Here is a 9,712-nt window from a genome sequence, read left to right on the forward strand (position 1 = left end):
CACAAGCTATATAGAGATATATCGTTAGCGTTAGCTGATCCGGCTGAGCTTGGTTGCAAAAGAGTCTATCAAGCTGCAATAATAGACAGTTCCATTTTATGCTGGACGAGCAGAGCCGACCGCACCCACTGCACCTCACTCTCCTCGATGGTCGGTGTGCATTTGCAATTTGTTCAATTAGACAAACCGCACACACCAGAGCGCGCCCAGTCAAGCGTGTGCAAGGCTCTTCGCGACCGACCCTCTCGCACACGCTGATTGATTTGTTCATGGGGCTAATTGATACACGCACGCCTGTGGCGCGTGGACAAGCGGCGTGTTCGTGACCGGAATTGAAATATAGCACTCACACGACCAAGAGTACGCAGCTTATTTTCCCTGCCTGCAGCCTGCATGCTTGCCGATTGTGGGATAGGTGAAAAAGCAACCGGATGAAGTAGGGGCCAATTTAGTTATATTCATGTCATAAATGCTGGCAAAAATGCACTTGTTGTTTCATTTGAAAATTTCAAAATAAATTAGTTAAAGAATTTTCCGATGTTTTTTTACCCTAAATTAATTTATTTCAACCACCGATAAGTTAAAAATGAACAATATTAGTGAGCTTAATTGATTTATTGATAATTCACATATTACATACTTAAAAAAATTATCTTGAGAAAAAACATCTTTTCATTCCTTATAGATTGTGGTGGTTAATTGGAGTTCTCGCCACACCAATTTTAGCCCTTGACAGTGATAGTAAAATAAATTTCTTAGTTTCTCTTTTAACTCATTTTTGAACCTCTGTTCAGCACATCACGTAGTAGACAATGAGCACCAGCGAGCGGATACATGGGGCCCAAGAGGTCGCAGAGGGGCTTGAGCCCAATTTGGCCATCTTTTCGCCTCCACGCACTAAGGTCTATTCTTAAAACGCCAGACATTTGTCCCTAAAGCCACTGGAAAGGTGCGAAAACCAGCAGTTCGTTGAGTGATCCCCATCCTGTTGACACACTTCAGTATTTGAGCAATTCGAGTCACTTAACTAACCACCTTTTTCCATCTTTGGGCAGCCTGTAAAAGATCTCCGGAATGTCCGGAATACTCAAATTTCTCCCATTGCTCTTGACCCCTTAGAATGCCCTAACAATTAACAGTACGAGTGAACCAGCTAATTTTTATTTTGCCATTTGGATGGAATTCTCGTCATTAAATTCGCACATTCACGCAGTAAGAATAAATAATGTCATGAAAGACCTCGTTCATTTTCAGTTTTTATCCAATCACTTTGACTTGCTTAGTATGAATCACGGACAACAATAAAAATCAAATTTGTACATCGTACCCTCAAGCTTCAGAAAGATAAAATGTGTCTAACTCTTTCAGGAGCATCTGCATGAGGAATGCGATGTTGCAGCAAATTAAAATGCTCGTCAATGCGTTTGAATGGTCCATTGTTGTACTTAGCAGATGCAAACAAACAGAATGACACGTTGTATCGCGCGCAGGGGGTGGCTAGGGGGCTGGCGCGCGTAATTTGTGGTCGAGCGCCAGCGGCGAGGGCGGTGCAATCATAACTCTCGGCCTGCAGAACCCACCTGCCCCTCGTCGACCCGATGGATGCAGCGGACTACGCCATAAATATTCATGAGCACGCTGCTTGATTGAATTCCACCCCCGCCCGCCACCCACCTTCAACCCCCTGGCGTCCATCGCTCGCTGCATTTCGCACGAATAATTGCATTTCGCGGTTACCTCGTGATAGGAACAGGTGTTCGAATTGATACATCAGAATTATCAACAGCATCTCGGGTTCCAGGATGAGACTAAAATCCAAACTAATTAATCGTAATTATTGCATGCGTGTGGAGTAATTAGTCATGCATTTAATTGAAATTCCATTAATTGTAACAAGGAATCACTTTATTCAATATTTTGGAATTTATTTTGAGCACAGTATACATCTGAGTCTGTCAGTTTTATTGCACAGCCAGTTTTCGTGATGAAAACCCCCAAAAAGAAGTGTTTCTAGAAGTTGGTATTTTCTGATTTTTTATTTTCTAATATATATTTATGGCAAATTAGCATTCATTCGCATTTTTATCAAGTTATATTTTTTATAAATTTCAACCCTCTTGCATGAATTTTGTAAGATGTAGATATCCGATTAAATTTTGACAGTGGCATATATCGTCATTATTTGTGTAACGAATAGAGATAATTTTGTTGCACTCGGTGAGTATACTTTGCCAGCAAGAAAGATTTTAATCATTCAATTATTTTCTCGATTCGCGCTCAATCGCAAAACAAATTACCATTTGCTATGGTATATTGGAGCGCAGAGACAAATCACAGAGATGCAAGAGATACTTCCAGCCCATTATGGTGAGAGTACTTTTTTATTTTGTCTCTTTTGCCGGCAGTGCTGAAAATCGATTGCCGATCGGCCGGCAACGCCAGCGGAAATAATAATTTTCACGCGGCTCATTTGGAAATATCGTGCTGCGAGTGTGTGATTGCACACATACACACAGCGACTGTTGCGTCTTTTGTGATTTATGGCCGCCGTCTGATTTACAATCCTTCTGATAAGCCCTCCAAATCATTGTGCTGACTCGAATTCACCGTGGCTTACCCCCTGTAAATTCTAAATGTGGGCAGTAAAAATAAAATCAATTGCAACTGCTGAAACAGCGTAGAAAATTTTTGGAAACATTATTATGAAGTTAATTTTCATGCCGAAGAATCCTTAGTCATTTGATTGCAGGCATTCAGTTCCCTAGATAAGTTTGCGCAGCGTTTGCGTGTTTCAATTTTACTTCACTGCCCTTAATGCAGCTCATCTCATTAAAATATCATTTATTGATATAAATGAATATAAATGGCAATATTTAATTTAGAATGCGCCAGCTTAAGAAATTTGTCAAAATAATGTTAGTTCATTATTCAGTTTTGGGCTAAACAAAAAAACATGAATAAAAAACAGCTTAAAATTTAGAAAGAGAACAGAAAAAATAAAATAAATTCCTAATTGAAATAAAATGGAGTCCATTCGCTAAAAATTTCTGGTCTGTAAAATTAAAATTGAACGGTATGAACCAGTTGTAAACAAATTAAAATTAACGTAATTATTTTAAATTATGGAAAAGTTGTTAAATAGTACGCTGAATATGCTTAGTAAATAAGTGTAAAATGACATGAAATTAATTTTATGAAGTGCGAATAAAAATACTCACGAACGTCTATAAATTAAAATTGCCAATTATTTTACTTTATGCTATAGGACTTTTACTTTGGAGAAATATATATCAAATTCGATCAAATTGAATTGATGCATGTCATTAAATTAAATATCTTGACTTATTTTTTAGCAAAATTTCAAGCCATAAAATTATTTATCAATAAACAATGCAGCTTTTGCTGGAAATCAGATATGCGCGTTGATGCATTACTTATAGAACGTAATAAGATCAGGCAAAAAAATTGTATATCTCTTGTTAAAATTTTTTTATCTCAAGTTTAGAGAAGAAATTTAGTTGGGTGGACGTGGATGTCATCTTGAAAAATTCGACGAGGAAATAAGCGCAGGAGCTGTCTGGAGGCAGGAAAAGCAAGTTAAAATAGTCGCGCGCGTCGTCGTCATGTGATAAGGAGAAAAGTCGTTACTCGCCGGCGGCGGGCGCGCTGCGTTTTGTCATCCGCGAGCGGCGGCGGCGGCGACGGAGGCAGCGAGATTAGCGCGCTTGTTGTTTCATCATCTTTGGCCTCGTCGACGGAACGGGCCATTGTTGGGGCCCACGACACAAAAACACGCAGCCAGAATTATGTCCTGGGGCCTTATCGCCGGCCATTTTTAATTAAAAAGAAACACCGCCTCCGCGCGCGCTGCGTTCTTTGCTCTCCTACCAGGGGTGAAACACTTTTTGCACTGTTCAGCGAATATTAGCCCTGCAAAAATAACCAAATTTGGGATTAAATTGAGCTCGAAAAGATTTTGAGGAGAATTTTGGGAATAAATTAGGATAATATGTATTTGTAAAGAATGCAGTTTAAAAATAGGAAATATCTATTGATTGTAGAAACTCTATCAAATATTATTTTGATTTTTTGAGGATAATTTGACATACAGCATTTTAAACAATTATGAACCGAATAAAAGGCACAATAGAAAATAGGAGAAACTGTGCTAAAAAATTTGAAAAATATATAATCAAGCCATATCGCAAAGGAAAGGAGCTTAATTCACAACAAAAAGAGAGCTACTTATTATTGTAAAATTTAAATTTATTTAAAATGAGATCAGGCGTCCGTTGATTAACAAAAATCAGTAATCCTTGTTTAGTAGGCATCATTTATACGGTCTGCAAATTAGCTCATTCAAATTACCCTGCTCAGCAATAATTCACTCTTTTTCTCCGATGGAAGTACGCATAATCATTCAATTTCACGAAGTTTTAACAGCGATGAAAAAAGTTTAGGTGCGTGATGCAATTTTCATTATTTCCGTGTCGCGTCCAACTCTCATTTTTATGCAAAACGCAACTGCAAAGATGATTTATTATCGGCCTGGTCGTAAATTTTATTTATTCTCATCTTACACCGGTCACAATTTATGCGCATTCGTAATATAAACGCCGCTGCCGCCGTCGACAACACAGGCCGTATTCGCTCTCTGTTCTGCTCGATTGTTTGCAATGTGTTCGCCCAGTGAATAAAATACATTTACTCTCTCAAATATTCTCGTGCGAATGCTCCAGAGAGCGAAAGGGGGGAGAAAATGGAAAAGCCGTTCCGCCCAAGTCAACTGGACAGTGATTCATGTTCGATTTGAGCGTGAAATATTTCACTGAACTCTATGCTTTGAATCTATCAAAAAGCAATAAACAGGAAATGAGAAAAAGAGGAATGTCATTTTATAAATATTGAAACTATTTTATTGATTTTCAACTGTGCTAGAACTATTTGTGATTAACATTGAATCCCTTTTTGTGTATAAAATAAGGGAATTATTATTTACATATAATGTGATAATGTGAGACATTTTGAGTAAACAAATACGAAAAATTAACATAATTAAAAAATACATTTACAAATTACAGAAAACCCTGGTACCGCAATTTTACTACAAAGCTTTTCATAGTTTTTGATAAAAGTCCCTCTTAGATCAATTTTATTTTGATCTGAAAGGTAATGAAGAGTTTTTGAATCATGACGGTTGGACTGCTTTGCATCCAAAATTAAGCTAAAAAATATTAAGCTAATATTAAGCTAAAAGGAAAGATCAAGGTCACCCAAACAGATCTTTAAGATGGATAAATTTTTGATGCCTGCTTCGTTTGTTTTGAAACAAATCTCTGGGGTTTGTCGAGCGAACAAGTTATTGATTATATTTTTGACCGAATACGATTTAACGAATTCCCACAGTCCCACACCCAATAATAAAAACTACAGTGTTGACATTAAATTACTTGTGTAATGGCGTTTTTTTAATTTTTTGTCAAATATCCCAAATATCCTACTTATTGACAATTACCAATTCTATAGATACTTCAAAGATAGAATATATATATATTTTGGACAAATTGCTAACGGAAAAAAATCAGGTGACCCCTTTCCCGCTGCAATTTAGGGCTCGATTCTGCTGCTGTTCATTCAACTAAAATAATTTCTTTGGATTTTCTGACACAAAAAAATCTTTTTTTTTTGTTTTAAGCGTGGAATCACTGCGGAAGTGCCTTGCAATCGAAACTAACTGGTGATGCCATCTATTGATGGCTTTAAACTCTAACGGTTTACACGAATAGTGAACAAAACAAGATTTAAACCAAATTATATCTCGAAAATGTTTCTTTGTATTCTGAATTCAACATCAACATCCTATTCAAACGAAATATCATAACTATTAAGAATTATAAAATGAGATCGGCTTGATTAGAAAAGAAAAAATATATATCGTCTTTTTTGTGCAAAGTTGATATAGTTTGTAATTTGATAAGATCATTAAAGGAAATGCGAGATGTTTTGCAATTTTACATTGTTGATCAAATTGTTAGGTTTCATTATATTTACTGCCCTGATTTGCAAATGCATTTGCACTAATCCTTATAAAGTTATATGCAATATATTTTCCTCTTGCAGACATCAGGAACTAAAATTTCACAGAGCCAGTTTATTTTGCTTCAGATGAAGAATCAAATGAGACGGCCTTTCGCTTCTCTGCTGATTCACTTGAAACTTGAAACTAGCAGCTCGCTGGAGGAGAATTGCACAGCGGCATTAATCTGGAGCACAGCGGTTGCTCCCAACATGCACTTGCAAGGCTTTCGGAAAACGCAGAGGGAGTTGCAGAGCGAAATATGGTTTCCATCGCAGCAGCCGGATATTATTTTCAATAAAGCCGCATGCTGTGTAAAAACGACGCCGGGAAAATTAATATCGCCGCGTGCGCATTCGAAACAGGCAATAAATTCGTCTGCCTCGTAATGAGCGTTGGCAAAATCGGGCGCCTGCCCGCTTTATTGATGGCCGCAATCAAATCAATCCCGCCGTATATGTATTGACGACGACACACATGGACACACGTGTTAGCTGATCATGCTCATTTAATGAGATTCTTGATTTATGGCGAGATGTAAAACTCTCCTGCATACTCGATTCCCCATTTTCCATTGGGATTGGTCGATACAAATGGCTCCAAGCGCGGATTATATTTACTGCGTTCGCTGCGTTTTTTGTCCCATTTACTTTGCCACAATTCATATCGTGTGCGTGGTGGTGCACATTCACTCAGAGAAGTAAGCAAATTGGCGTGCGGCAAGAGATGAATAAAAAATATAATAGAGAATGTATAAATAAACGACACTCAACTGCTCTCGCAGTTATTTATAGCATGAATGTATAACTTGCAATTACGTAACCACATTAAAATCAATATTGCATCATCTGTAGGAATCTGCTCCAAATTGTTTATTACCAAGACTGTGGAAGCTTCTAATTATTTGATGTAAGAGAACTCGGGTATCAAAATGAAGTGAATCAGAAAAGCTAACAATGGCTTCTTCACTTGGATCAATACATATATTTTCGGTTTTTGTGTGAAGACAACATACAATACGTTCACTCTCAAATTTTAAAAACATGTTTTCGACTCCAAAAAACGAGGTGACTTAAAAACAAATCATTTTTCTCAGATTTCAAGAATATATGTTAGAAAATAACTTCATAAATCATGAGAAAGAACACAAAATATGGGGAGTAAGGGTTTGGGGTTAAAATTCACCATGAGTCTTCGGGGTGGGTTTTTTTAAAAGACGCTTGAAAACGGCATTTTTTAAATTTTCAACATCAGATATTTACATCTGTACTCATTTTCGACGGGTCTTGTAACAATAATAGTTACATATTCATAAATTTTACTCTATTTCTGTAAGTTAGGAGTGCGCCAAAAATGTTCAATGATGGTGTATAGATGCTTACGAAAAAATGGTTCAAGATTAATCGAAAATGAGTTTAAATTTACTGTTGATATTTGACATTTTCTATAAAGTATTCTGAAGCAAAATTTCTGTCTTATAAAGAATAAAAAATTGTTTGAACCTTTTTTAAATTAAAAATTACCTTTAATGTTCTGCAATGCGTTGAGAAAATATTGTCTGTCTTAAACTTTATTTTAAGCAATGAGGACCCAATGCACGAAATTTAAATTGATTTGCTTTAGACAACAATTACTATTAAAAACTGATATTGAAAAATCGAATTGCCAGTGGTTTACTCTCAACCATTTCTTTAAATTATTGACACTAAAATTAAGTAAAACTAAATACATTTTGCCCCAAAGTGTATCACTTTGTTACTACTTTAATCGCGAATAAATGTATCGTTAAGCTAGCATATCCATTATCCATTTTGCATCAATTTTATTAAATATTTTGACTATCTCCTTTACAATGATTTACGGTGTGCCCGGTATGTGCATATCGATAAAAACGCTGGGAAGTCGAAAAACCTGTAAATTTTCTGAGGCGATCATTTAGAAAGGTGTATAGCCATAACATCTTTGCTGCGTTAAAAGCACTCAAAATAATGAAATAAATCTAAAGCATATATAGTAAATTTACTTTACGATCTATAAATGTATGAAACATCATCCAAAATACTAACATATTCGCCAACCAAGAAAAACACTTGAAAAAAAAAACGCAGATAAAGAGACGGTGGACACCTAAAATCTACTCTCTGCGTGAATTTCAATCACGAAAAACAGTCTCGCAGCACCCCCCCCCCCCAAATTGAATTCTCCGCTTCCAAAGCGCAAATCATCCCCTTTAATGCCAAAGTAATGCAAATAATAGAATTGGCCAGACAAAACATTTTCATTCGGTGGCTCCGGTCACATACAACCCTTTGCGTGCCCTTTTCCGAGCCGGGATATGGTGTTGGGGGGAAGGGGGATGGGGGATGGCGATTGGCAAAAAGCGACTCGGTGTCGGCCGGCTATGCTGTGGCTCTGATTTACGCGCGATTTGTGCACAGGAAGGCCATCCGCAGTGGCTTTACTGCCGCGCGCCCTGAATTTACGAGCCCCGCTGCCGACCGCCCTCTAGCTCGCTCGCCCTCATATTTGCATATGACTGCTCAGTGTAAAATATTGCGCTGTAAAGTTCAATTCAATGACGTGACTTTGGTCGCGCGCAGGCTTATCCATAAAACGCGATTTCGCGTGAACTGCATGCGCTTGCGAAATAAACATTTTGCCCTCAAAGCCATGCACCTTATATTCCGACTTTTTCCCCATTTACCTCACTTGAATAAAGTGTTCCATCGAGGGCTGTGTGTTTTGTTTATTTCATTTTTTTAGTTTTATTCAAATAAAAAATAGAACTTTATTTTCCTCAATTGGCGAATCAAATATGTTTTGCAGTGTATAGTTTGATAAAAATATATCCACTTTTATACAAGGATTTCCGATTTTTTTGAAATACGCCCTAAAAGTTTTCCCATGAAATGTTTGAACTTATTGTGTACAAATTTCAGAGCTGTTACGTAAATAGACCTACAAAATTCGAAAAAACTTGATTTTATCGACTTTTTGTTTTGCATAAATTGCCAGCTCCAAATCTCGTGCTATAACCATCATAACTGCAAAAACTGCTTACGTTATACTCATCTTGATCTCCCCTGCTCACCTGAAGGATCTAAGGGTTGCTTAAAACCTTATCTATCCCTATCAACCCCTTGAACCAATTTAAATAGCAAAAACACACTACTGTTAACCATGCTTAATCAAGGCAACAAATATTTTCAATTCTTTAAAACGCACTCTATATTAACACCTTATACCTTATTTAAAAATTAAAACAATATATAGCATGACTTTAAATGTGAAATTAAAATAAAATACGAAAATTCCAGTTATATATATGATATTTTTTATTATTTGTGATATAGAAATTTGGGGTTGGGGTATGCACGATTGATTTCTGGTGTATATTTCGTTGAGTTTGCAGAGCAGCATGCCAATTTTGTCCTCAGCAACCCGTCATATAGTGAACTTCAAACAAAATAAGCAAATAAAACCTTTAGCCCCATTCCGTTTTTTTTTTATTTTTGCTCACTCGTGAACACAGGACGTAATTTCGTAATTTCAAATCGGTAAATTTCATCAGTCGCAAATGCAGTAAATTTGAATAAAAAGAATTATTGTCAACACTAATGGGAAAAACAGCAAAAT

Source organism: Cloeon dipterum, chromosome 1, assembly GCF_949628265.1.
Source record: "Cloeon dipterum chromosome 1, ieCloDipt1.1, whole genome shotgun sequence".
In the NCBI taxonomy this organism is placed as follows: domain Eukaryota; kingdom Metazoa; phylum Arthropoda; class Insecta; order Ephemeroptera; family Baetidae; genus Cloeon; species Cloeon dipterum.